Source organism: Macaca nemestrina, chromosome 4, assembly GCF_043159975.1.
Source record: "Macaca nemestrina isolate mMacNem1 chromosome 4, mMacNem.hap1, whole genome shotgun sequence".
Taxonomy (NCBI): domain Eukaryota; kingdom Metazoa; phylum Chordata; class Mammalia; order Primates; family Cercopithecidae; genus Macaca; species Macaca nemestrina.
In genome coordinates this window covers 123,258,290-123,271,936 of record NC_092128.1, presented here as the reverse complement: position 1 = coordinate 123,271,936, position 13,647 = coordinate 123,258,290, and positions in this window count along the sequence as shown.

The following is a 13,647-nucleotide window of genomic DNA, read 5'->3' as shown; positions in this document are numbered from 1 at the left end:
CCTACAAAGGGTACTTGGCTGAGAGCACACACACGTAGCAACACAGACTTTCCTTCCCTTATTTCACACCATTTGAACTGCTTTGGGGGACTGCTAATAGTTCCTGTCGTTCAATCGATGCCTACAGTTGAAGGTCTTTTAATTTTCTCTCAATGTTCACTTTAGGAAAGGCTATGGTTATACTGACAAATCTTTCTGTAATTTACCTGAATATTTACTTTAAAGAAGTTTCCTTTTTTTTTTTTTTGAGCTTCACTCTGTTGCCAGGCTGGAGTGCAGTAGCACGACCTTGTCTCACTGCAACCTCCGCCTCCTGGGTTCAAGTGATTCTCCCACTTCAGCCTCCTGAGTAGTTGGAACGACAGGTGTGTGCCACCATGCCCAGGTAATTTTTGTATTTTTAGTAGAGACGGGGTTTCACCATGTTGGTGAGGATGGTTTTGATCTCTTGACCTCGTGATCTGCCCGCCTCGGCCTCCCAAATCATGCTGGGATTACAGGCGTGAGCCACCATGCCCAGCCAAGAAGTTTTCATTTTTAAACTGAGTATTCTAAGTTTCAACTTAATTGGCATATTCTCAGAAACTTTACAATAATAAGAAATATGTCAGGTTAATATAGTCTATATACAAAAATAAATCTCCATAAAGATAATTTCAAATATTATATAATCAAGTTATTTAGTTTCTCTCGTATTCTTTTACAACATGCACAATGTGTTTCTTAATTTATTATTCTTTGAGCTTAAATTATACTGTACAGATAACTACTAATTGATGCTCTATTAAAAATCTCCTGTGAATTACATAGATCTAGTGAAATATTAAGCATAAATACTAGTAAATGCACTGCTTCTGTGAGTAGATAGCGTAGCACTTGCAGTTGCATTGAGCATCCACTTTCCCTGACAAAGTTGCTGACAACACTGAAAGGTAAAGTGTTGTGAGGAGTAATATTATCTCATCTCACTTCGAATGATTGTTTTGAAGGAATTAAAATTCTAATCACTTTTTCTGCTCATTGGGACTCAGGAATACATAAGACAATAATATGAATAAATAAAGATTTACCCTCTAGAAAAAAATTCTTTAGAGTCCAAAAATAATAATTGCATTAACAGTGATAAGTACTTTCAATATAGTTTTGAGAATAGAGGTATAATGGAATGTAATTTTACTACACTTTTTTTTTTTTTTTTTTTTGAGATGGAGTCTCGCTGTGTCGCCCAGGCTGGAGTGCAGTGGCCGGATCTCAGCTCACTGCAAGCTCTGCCTCCCGGGTTTTTACGCCATTCTCCGGCCTCAGCCTCCCGAGTAGCCGGGACTACAGGCGCCCGCCACCTCGCCCAGCTAGTTTTTTGTATTTTTTAGTAGAGACGGGGTTTCACCGTGTTAGCCAGGATGGTCTCGAACTCCTGACCTCGTGATCCGCCCATCTCGGCCTCCCAAAGTGCTGGGATTACAGGCTTGAGCCACCGCGCCCGGCCATTTACTACACATTTTTGTGACTTGGTTAAATATTTGTCTAACAATTTTTATGTGTACCATCGTATTGTCTAATAAGAATGAATGTATTTAATTATTATCATAAAATGTTAATTCAAAACAAAGTAATGCCAACTCTGTCTATTAGTTAAAAGAAAGCAAATGAAATAAGGTTAAATATGAAGACTAAATTAATCATAAAATACTGATAAATACTTTGTGAACTACATAAATTAGAATTTGATATTATGCAACATTTTTCTTCTGAAGTATTTAAGGTTGTAGTAAATATCCTTACAGGCATATTTATTTTTAATTTTTGTATAAGAAACTTACTAGGCCTATTTCTTGGCTAAACAGATCTTTCCAGAGGAAGAAACACAAGATAAAAAAAGTGGAGAAGATAACTATTACAAGGAAATATTTTTAGGTTTCATACGTCATCATGCATTTGGTTAATAACACAGGTTAGGGAAGCAGCACGCATTTATTGTTTTTAATCTGCCTAGCATCCACCTTGCCTTCTCCTAGTAGCAGCCTCCAGATTTTCCTTTGAGAAACTATCCCTTCCCCATTCTGTACTGTCTGAAGTTGCTTACTATTAAGAGCTCCCTGTCTGGGAGCAAGCGAAGCTAATGGGAATCTCTTCCCTTTGTAGTTAAATCTTGAGCAAAGTAAAACGTTATATTAAAAGTTGTTGGAAAATTCTATTCTGAAAATGGAACCCTTAAAAGACTGTACATTAGAATTCTCCTGCTTTCTCTACCCTCTGGGCCTGGGTTGCATTTTATCAACTACCCAATTCCTTTCAAGATGTTTTTCCTTAAGCTTTCCAGAGTTGGATTCAGTTGTCTTTAATCAAATAATCAGGAATAATACACTGGAATAAAGCAAATAGTTCCTTCTGAAATGCTTATGCTTTGATTCAGATTTTTCAGAAAATACTGAAATAGTGAAAAACTAGTGCTTTCATGTAAAAAGGCAGATGGATACACGGCAACTGCTATATGTCTGAATGTTTGTCCTCAGATTTCACGTTGAAACCTAAACCCCAAGATGATGTGATTAGAAGTCAGGGCCTTTGGGAGGTGATATAGTCATGAACGTAGAGCCATCATGAATGGGATCCGTGCCCTGTGAGGAAGACCCCAAAGAAACCTCTCATCCCTTCTACCATGTGAAGATAGAGTGAGCAAGTGCCATCGATGAAGAACTGGGCTCTCACTGGATGCAGCATCTGCAGACACCTTGATCTTGAAATTTCTAGCCTCCAAAACTGGGAGCAACAAATTTCTGAGGTTTAAGCCATCCAGTTGATGGTATTTTGTAATAGTAGCCAGAGCAGACTAAGACAATAACGAATGTTGCTTCCAAGGATGAGAAATCATGGAGGATTAGAACCAGAGTTCTGGCCTCCATTCAGATTCTTGTGACATTGTGCAACCTTAAGCAAAATAATCACATTTCTATTTTTTCTTTTAGTGGGAATTTAAAAAGCAAGGTCAAATACTATTAAACTTTATTCTCAGTGCCTTATGATTCTACCATAAAATTGTTGTTCAGTAAAAATTTGTAAAATGATTAAAATTGTATTCTCTTTGCCCCTTATTTGATAAGGCAATTGTAGTAGACATCCATTATCCTTTAGTTTCTGAATCCCCTATGTAATAAAACTCATTCGTAAAAACAACTCATCAGTCTACAATCAACTATGGAATCAGAAGTTGCTTTGAACTCCTCTTTATGGGCAAAGACAAGGGTGTGTGACTTAAGTTCCACCTAATCATATGTACCTATCTTGGATTCTGAATCAGGAATATGAGATTCAAAGAGGCAGGGGGCCATAAACATAATCTCTAAAGGCAAAGTGATTTTAGGAAAATTGAAATTGCAGGAGAACGCTGGGAACAATGCTAGAAATGGTATCGATATTCTATTATAAGGATGGGCAGGTGGTTGATCTGCAGCATATACTTATTCCAGTGTTTGATGTGGTAGGAAAAGTGGTGGTCATGGCTGAAGTTCATTGATGGATTCCACCTCTGTTTTGAGCCACTAAATAACTTCATAACCTGTGAGTCTGGCTCTCTGGCCCTCGAAACATAGTTATCAAGAATGAAGGTTCTTAAGTTTTGGACTTAAGAACTACTAGCACCAGCATCACTTGGGAACTTCATAAAAACTCTCAGGTCTCACTTCCTACCTACTGAATCAGCAGCTTTGAAGAGCCCAGAGCAGTGGGCTCTTCTCCCACTAACCTGTCCTGCAGGGAATTCTGATGCAGCTTCAAGTTTGAAAATCACTGTTCTGGAGCAAATATGTAGTACAAACATCATCTGGATTCAAATCTCACCTTTACCACCTATTGTTTGTGTATGCATGTGTCATCTTTTGTACTTTACTTTATCTCTGCATTTCTCAGTTTCTAATTGGTAAGGCAGAGATAGTAATTCCTATGTTTTATAAATGCATTTATAATTGTGTATGTATATCTCCAAAGTGACACACATTTCCTCTCTAAATATTAGATATCATTATTCAGTAGCCTCTTAATAAATTTATATTGCACTAAAATATCTGGAATAAGTTTACATTGCTTGCAACTTACAGCAACAAATTATAAAAGGATCATAAAATACAAATCTGTTAACCACCAAGCTGTTCACTCCTAATATTGCCAGACCAGGTGGAGAAGGAAAGGATGAGCTTGGGGATTCCAATTCCCAAATTAAACATTGCATAAGTGACCTGAAAGCTTCTATATGGCCCTGAAGGATTCTCTTATTATCTGTAGGCACAGGGCTAAGATTGCTGAAAAATCAAACTCAGAATCTCTTTCTGTAACTTGCTGAATTACAACAAAATTTGAACTCCCAGCCATACAAAGATCTGCCATTAAAGTGAAGGCATTTTAAGGAAGGAGTGGGATCCTGCAAGTTGAAATGAGGATGACTGGAAAGACTGATGACGCTGGGGCTACTGAGTCCCTACATTTCGATAAGACATTTTTGCTAGTGGAAACAGCCTCTCCACTTCCAGTGGGAACAGCCTCTGCATCACCAGTGGAAACATGCTCCCCACTCTTAGTTGAAATAGTTTTTCCACCCCTAGTCCCCCATTTGAGGGGACTAACCCTGCATTGCCTGAGAAACCTGCAATAGCCTCCTCCGAGCCAGTTGGCATGGAAGACAACGCTGTTCTCTTTAGAACACACCCGTAACACCACTTTGATCCTACTCATATCTACACTCAAGTCCCAGCAGGCCTGTAAAGGTGAGGTTGAAAGTGTAACTCAATGAAGAGAATTGCTATACTTCTAAAGAACTACTTGAGTTTTCTCATCTATGCAGAGAGAAATCAAGGGAGCACGTATAGGAATGGATATTAAAGTTTTGGTACAATGGTGGGAGGAACATAAAGTTGGGCCAGGCTGAATAGATTGATATAGTCTCACCAAACATACATTGTGTATATAATATTGTACCTCAGGGAGTTAGAAAGGGCTCTAACAGTTTGTTTGTTTGTTTGTTTGTTGGGCATGGAACAAAGAGGTAACTGACAGTGAGCAAGTTAGAAATGCTGGGCCTGCCTTGGTTTAATGTACAAGAAGGGATTCAAAATTTACGGATATGGGAATGTTAGAGTGGATTTGTGATTCTCTCTGGGAGGACCACCTCTGACTATCCACAATGGGAAGGCCCAGAAGACATACTTGTTATCACAAATGTAAGAAATAAATTTGTGAAGAGAGCCCCAGCATCTTTGAAAAGCTCTACAATCTCTCTTTTCTGTAGGCAAGGTCACCCAATAAGAATGGTGATCACAGCCAGGTACACTGGCTCACTCCTGTAATCCCAGCACTCTGGGGAGGCTGAGGCAGGGGGACCACTTGAGGTCAGGAGTTCGAGACCAGCCTGGCCAACATGGTGAAACCACGTCTCTACTAAAAATACAAAAATTAGCCGGGCATGGTGGTGTGTGTCTGTAATTCTACCGGCTGGCTCGGGAGGCTGAGGCAGAAGAATCAGCTGAACCTGGGAGGCAGAGATTGCAGGGAGCGGAGACCATGCCACTGTACTCCAGTATGGGTGACAGAGCAAGAGTCTTTCTCAAAGAAGAAGAAAGAAGAAAGAAGAAAGAAAGAAAGAAAGAAAGAAAGAAGAAGAAGAAGAAGAAGAAGAAGAAGAAGAAGAAGAAGAAGAAGAAGAAGAAGAAGAAGAAGAAGAAGAAGGAGGGGAGGAGGAGGAGGAAGAGGAAGAGGAAGAGGGAGAGGGAGAAAGAAGGAGGAGGAGGGGGAGGAGAGGAGAAGAAGAGTGATCACTTAATTGGGAAACCTAAATGCAGTGGGAGTAATTGGATCCTGAGGTGGTAGAGGCCAAGCGGCAGCACCCAACTGCAAAAGACAAGGTGGTACTGGACAGCAGAGGTAAAGCAGCAATCGGGATAGTTTGCCTTGTGCAGACCCATGGCACCAACTAGTTGTTCATGGTGTTCCTAGAAGTGAAATATAGAAAGTCTTCTGAATTCTTATGCAATCTGTATAAGCATAAAAGTTTGAGATCATATGAACAAAAGTATACCAAAATAACAGAAATAACAGCTTCTCAATCCCAGACTTGAGCCAGTTGACAGATTCTGAAACCCTGGAATGAAGTGGAGTCCAAGGCTCCTTGAGGAAGGACTTTAGTACACAGCCACATATTTATACTAGTCGTCTTTCTTCCACTCTTCCCCAAAGGGGCCTGTGGCCTGTTACCAGGATAACCACACACTAGAAAAAAGAAAATTATCGCAGTTTCTGGGGACTACTAGATACAGGCTCTTGCTGACACTAATTCCAGGAGACCTAAGACATCACCGAGGTCCATCAGTCAGAAAAAGGTATTAGGAAGGTCAAGTGTCCAGTAAAGTTTTAGATCAGGTACATCTCACAGTGGGGCTAATGGTTTCCCAAACACATTCTGTGGTTAATTTATCATTTTTGGAATGCTTAACTGGAGTAGATATATTCAGCAAGTTGTAGAAGCTGCACATTTATACCATGACCTGAGGAGTGAGGGCTATTATGGTAGAAAAGACCAAGTGGAAGCCATTAGCAATGTCTCTACCTAGAATAATAGTAAGCCAAACACAATACTGCTTTCCTGAAGGAATTGCAGAAATCAATGTCACCATTAGGAACTTGACGGATGCCAGGAATGTGATTCCTACCGCATCTCCATTCAACTCACCTATTTGTCCTGTGCAGGAAACAGATGGATCTTGAATAACAGTGGATTTCCATAAGAATAACAAAATGGAACTCCCAGCGCGAGTGACACAGAAGACCAGTGATTTCTGCATTTTCAACTGAGGTACTGGGTTCATCTCACTGGGGAGTGCCGGACGATCAGTGCTGGTCAGCTGCTGCAGCCCGACCAGCGAGAGCTGAAGCAGGGCGAGGCATCGCCTCACCTGGGAAGCGCAAGGGGGAAGGGAATCCCTTTTCCTAGCCAGGGGAACTGAGACACACAACACCTGGAAAATCGGGTAACTCCCACCCCAATACTGCGCTTTAAGCAAACAGGCACACCAGGAGATCATATCCCACACCTGGCCGGGAGGGTCCCACACCCACGGAGCCTCCCTCATTGCTAGCACAGCAGTCTGTGATCTACCGGCAAGGCAGCAGCGAGGCTGGGGGAGGGGCGCCCGCCATTGCTGAGGCTTAAGTAGGTAAACAAAGCTGCTGGGAAGCTCGAACTGGGTGGAGCTCACAGCAGCTCAAGGAAACCTGCCTGTCTCTGTAGACTCCACCTCTGGGGACAGGGCAATAACAAACACAGCCGAAACCTCTGCAGACGCAAACGACTCTGTCTGACAGCTTTGAAGAGAGCAGTGGATCTCCCAACATGGAGGTTGAGATCTGAGAAGGGACAGACCCCCTGCTCAAGTGGGTCCCTGACCCCTGAGTAGCCTAACTGGGAGACATCCCCCACTAGGGGCAGTCTGACACCCCACACCTCACAGGGTGGAGTACACCCCTGAGAGGAAGCTTCCAAAGCAAGAATCAGACAGGTACACTCACTGTTCAGAAATATTCTATCTTCTGCAGCCTCTGCTGCTGATACCCAGGCAAACAGGGTCTGGAGTGGACCTCAAGCAATCTCCAACAGACCTACAGCTGAGGGTCCTGACTGTTAGAAGGAAAACTATCAAACGGGAAGGACACCTACACCAAAACCCCATCAGTACATCACCATCATCAAAGACCAGAGGCAGATAAAACCACAAAGATGGGGAAAAAGCAGGGCAGAAAAGCTGGAAATTCAAAAAATAAGAGTGCATCTCCCCCGGCAAAGGAGCGCAGCTCATCGCCAGCAATGGATCAAAGCTGGATGGAGAATGACTTTGACGAGATGAGAGAAGAAGGCTTCAGTCCATCAAATTTCTCAGAGCTAAAGGAGGAATTACGTACCCAGCGCAAAGAAACTAAAAATCTTGAAAAAAAAGTGGAAGAATTGATGGCTAGAGTAATTAATGCAGAGAAGGTCCTAAACGAAATGAAAGAGATGAAAACCATGACACGAGAAATACGTGACAAATGCACAAGCTTCAGTAACCGACTCGATCAACTGGAAGAAAGAGTATCAGCGATTGAGGATCAAATGAATGAAATGAAGCGAGAAGAGAAACCAAAAGAAAAAAGAAGAAAAAGAAATGAACAAAGCCTGCAAGAAGTATGGGATTATGTAAAAAGACCAAATCTACGTCTGATTGGGGTGCCTGAAAGTGAGGGGGAAAATGGAACCAAGTTGGAAAACACTCTTCAGGATATCATCCAGGAGAACTTCCCCAACCTAGTAGGGCAGGCCAACATTCAAATCCAGGAAATACAGAGAACGCCACAAAGATACTCCTCGAGAAGAGCAACTCCAAGACACATAATTGTCAGATTCACCAAAGTTGAAATGAAGGAAAAAATCTTAAGGGCAGCCAGAGAGAAAGGTCAGGTTACCCACAAAGGGAAGCCCATCAGACTAACAGCAGATCTCTTGGCAGAAACTCTCCAAGCCAGAAGAGAGTGGGGGCCAATATTCAACATTCTTAAAGAAAAGAATTTTCAACCCAGAATTTCATATCCAGCCAAACTAAGTTTCATAAGTGAAGGAGAAATAAAATCCTTTACAGATAAGCAAATGCTTAGAGATTTTGTCACCACTAGGCCTGCCTTACAAGAGACCCTGAAGGAAGCACTAAACATGGAAAGGAACAACCGGTACCAGCCATTGCAAAAACATGCCAAAATGTAAAGACCATCGAGGCTAGGAAGAAACTGCATCAACTAACGAGCAAAATAACCAGTTAATATCATAATGGCAGGATCAAGTTCACACATAACAATCTTTACCTTAAATGTAAATGGACTAAATGATCCAATTAAAAGACATAGACTGGCAAACTGGATAAAGAGTCAAGACCCATCAGTCTGCTGTATTCAGGAGACCCATCTCACACGCAGAGACATACATAGGCTCAAAATAAAGGGATGGAGGAAGATTTACCAAGCAAATGGAGATCAAAAAAAAAGCGGGGGTTGCAATACTAGTCTCTGATAAAACAGACTTTAAACCATCAAAGATCAAAAGAGACAAAGAAGGCCATTACATAATGGTAAAGGGATCAATTCAACAGGAAGAGCTAACTATCCTAAATATATATGCACCCAATACAGGAGCACCCAGATTCATCAAGTAAGTCCTTAGAGACTTACAAAGAGACTTAGACTCCCATACAATAATAATGGGAGACTTCAACACTCCACTGTCAACATTAGACAGATCAACGAGACAGAAAGTTAACAAGGATATCCAGGAATTGAACTCATCTCTGCAGCAAGCAGACCTAATAGACATCTATAGAACTCTCCACCCCAAATCAACAGAATATACATTCTTCTCAGCACCACATCATACTTACTCCAAAATCGACCACGTAATTGGAAGTAAAGCACTCCTCAGCAAATGTACAAGAACAGAAATTATAACAAACTGTCTCTCAGACCACAGTGCAATCAAACTAGAACTCAGGACTAAGAAACTCAATCAAAACCGCTCAACTATGTGGAAACTGAACAACCTGCTCCTGAATGACTACTGGGTACATAACGAAATGAAGGCAGAAATAAAGATGTTCTTTGAAACCAATGAGAACAAAGATACAACATACCAGAATCTCTGGGACACATTTAAAGCAGTGTGTAGAGGGAAATTTATAGCACTAAATGCCCACAAGAGAAAGCAGGAAAGATCTAAAATTGACACTCTAACATCACAATTAAAAGAACTAGAGAAGCAAGAGCAAACACATTCGAAAGCTAGCAGAAGGCTAGAAATAACTAAGATCAGAGCAGAACTGAAGGAGATAGAGACACAAAAAACTCTCCAAAAAATCAATGAATCCAGGAGTTGGTTTTTTGAAAAGATCAACAAAATTGACAGACCACTAGCAAGACTAATAAAGAAGAAAAGAGAGAAGAATCAAATTGACACAATTAAAACTGATAAAGGGGATATCACCACCGACCCCACAGAAATACAAACTACCATCAGAGAATACTATAAACACCTCTACGCAAATAAACTGGAAAATCTAGAAGAAATGGATAATTTCCTGGACACTTACACTCTTCCAAGACTAAACCAGGAAGAAGTTGAATCCCTGAATAGACCAATAGCAGGCTCTGAAATTGAGGCAATAATTAATAGCCTACCAACCAAAAAAAGTCCAGGACCAGATGGATTCACAGCTGAATTCTACCAGAGGTACAAGGAGGAGTTGGTACCATTCCTTCTGAAACTATTCCAATCAATAGAAAAAGAGGGAATCCTCCCTAACTCATTTTATGAGGCCAACATCATCCTGACACCAAAGCCTGGCAGAGACACAACTAAGAAAGAGAATTTTAGACCAATATCCCTGATGAACATCGATGCAAAAATCCTCAATAAAATACTGGCAAACCGGATTCAGCAACACATCAAAAAGCTTATCCACCATGATCAAGTGGGCTTCATCCCTGGGATGCAAGGCTGGTTCAACATTCGCAAATCAATAAACATAATCCAGCATATAAACAGAACCAAAGACAAGAACCACATGATTATCTCAATTGATGCAGAAAAGGCTTTTGACAAAATTCAACAGCCCTTCATGCTAAAAACGCTCAATAAATTCGGTATTGATGGAACGTACCTCAAAATAATAAGAGCTATTTATGACAAACCCACAGCCAATATCATACTGAATGGGCAAAAACTGGAAAAATTCCCTTTGAAAACTGGCACAAGACAGGGATGCCCTCTCTCACCACTCCTATTCAACATAGTGTTGGAAGTTCTGGCTAGGGCAATTAGGCAAGAGAAAGAAATCAAGGGTATTCAGTTAGGAAAAGAAGAAGTCAAACTGTCCCTGTTTGCAGATGACATGATTGTATATTTAGAGAACCCCATTGTCTCAGCCCAAAATCTCCTTAAGCTGATAAGCAACTTCAGCAAAGTCTCAGGATACAAAATTAATGTGCAAAAATCACAAGCATTCTTATACACCAGTAACAGACAAACAGAGAGCCAAATCAGGAATGAACTTCCATTCACAATTGCTTCAAAGAGAATCAAATACCTAGGAATCCAACTTACAAGGGATGTAAAGGACCTCTTCAAGGAGAACTACAAACCACTGCTCAGTGAAATCAAAGAGGACACAAACAAATGGAAGAACATACCATGCTCATGGATAGGAAGAATCAATATCGTGAAAATGGCCATACTGCCCAAGGTAATTTATAGATTCAATGCCATCCCCATCAATCTACCAATGAGTTTCTTCACAGAATTGGAAAAAACTGCTTTAAAGTTCATATGGAACCAAAAAAGAGCCCGCATCTCCAAGACAATCCTAAGTCAAAAGAACAAAGCTGGAGGCATCACGCTACCTGACTTCAAACTATACTACAAGGCTACAGTAACCAAAACAGCATGGTACTGGTACCAAAACAGAGATATAGACCAATGGAACAGAACAGAGTCCTCAGAAATAATACCACACATCTACAGCCATCTGATCTTTGACAAACCTGAGAGAAACAAGAAATGGGGAAAGGATTCCCTATTTAATAAATGGTGCTGGGAAAATTGGCTAGCCATAAGTAGAAAGCTGAAACTTGATCCTTTCCTTACTCCTTATACGAAAATTAATTCAAGATGGATTAGAGACTTAAATGTTAGACCTAATACCATAAAAATCCTAGAGGAAAACCTAGGTAGTACCATTCAGGACATAGGCATGGGCAAAGACTTCATGTCTCAAACACCAAAAGCAACGGCAGCAAAAGCCAAAATTGACAAATGGAATCTCATTAAATTAAAGAGCTTCTGCACAGCAAAAGAAACTACCATCAGAGTGAACAGGCAACCCACAGAATGGGAGAAAATTTTTGCAATCTACTCATCTGACAAAGGGCTAATATCCAGAACCTACAAAGAACTCAAACAAATTTACAAGAAAAAAACAAACAACCCCATCAAAAAGTGGGCAAAGGATATGAACAGACATTTCTCAAAAGAAGACATTCATACAGCCAACAGACACATGAAAAAATGCTCATCATCACTGGCCATCAGAGAAATGCAAATCAAAACCACAATGAGATACCATCTCACACCAGTTAGAATGGTGATCATTAAAAAGTCAGGAAACAACAGGTGCTGGAGAGGATGTGGAGAAATAGGAACACTTTTACACTGTTGGTGGGATTGTAAACTAGTTCAACCTTTATGGAAAACAGTATGGCGATTCCTCAAGGATCTAGAACTAGATGTACCATATGACCCAGCCATCCCATTACTGGGTATATACCCAAAGGATTATAAATTATGCTGCTATAAAGACACATGCACATGTATGTTTATTGCAGCACTATTCACAATAGCAAAGACTTGGAATCAACCCAAATGTCCATCAGTGACAGATTGGATTAAGAAAATGTGGCACATATACACCATGGAATACTATGCAGCCATCAAAAAGGATGAGTTTGCGTCCTTTGTAGGGACATGGATGCAGCTGGAAACCATCATTCTTAGCAAACTATCACAAGAACAGAAAACCAAACACCGCATGTTCTCACTTATAGGTGGGAACTGAACAATAAGATCACTTGGACTCAGGAAGGGGAACATCACACACAGGGGCCTATCATGGGGAGGGGGGAGGGGGGAGGGATTGCATTGGGAGTTATACCTGATGTAAATGATGAGTTGATGGGTGCAGCACACCAACATGGCACAAGTATACATATGTAACAAACCGGCACGTTATGCACATGTACCCTACAACTTAAAGTATAATAATAAAAAAAAAAAAAAGTAAAAAAAAAAAAAGGAATAACAAAATAATGGCTCTGATTACAACTGCTGTTCCAGATTGAGCTGTTATAGCTTGAGCAAATTAACACATTGCTCAATACATTGTATGCAGCTACCTCTCTGGCAAATATTTTCTTCTTCTTCTTCTTCTGTTTAACAGGTTGTGTCTTCACTCTTTGATTGTTTGCTTTGGTCTGAAGAGGTTGTGTTTAATATAGTCTCATTTGTCAATTTTTGTTTTTGTTGCCTGTGCTTTTGAGATCTTAGCCAAATTTTTTTTGCCTATAACAATGCCCTGAATTGTTTCTCCAATATTTTCTTCTAGTATTTTTATAGTTTCAGGTTTTACATACAAGTCTGTAATCCATCTTGGATTGTTTTTTGTATATGGTTAGAAATAGGGGTCAAATTTCATTCCTTCTCATATGAATATTCAATTTTCTCATACGTTTAGTGAAAAGCATGTCCTTTCCCCAATTTATGTTCTTGCTGCCTTTGTCAAAAACAGCTGGCTATAAATTTTGTGGATTTATTTCCGGGTTTTCTTCTCTGTTTCATTGGTCTATTTGTGTGTTTTTATACTAATGCCATGCAGTTTTTGTTACTGTATCTTGGTGATATATTTTGAAGTTTGGTAGTGTGGTGTATCCATCTTTCTCCTTTTTGTTCAGGATCACTATGGCTATATGAGCTCTTTTTTGGTTTCAGGCAAATTTTAGATTTGTTTTCTATTTATGTGAAAAAATGGCATTGATATT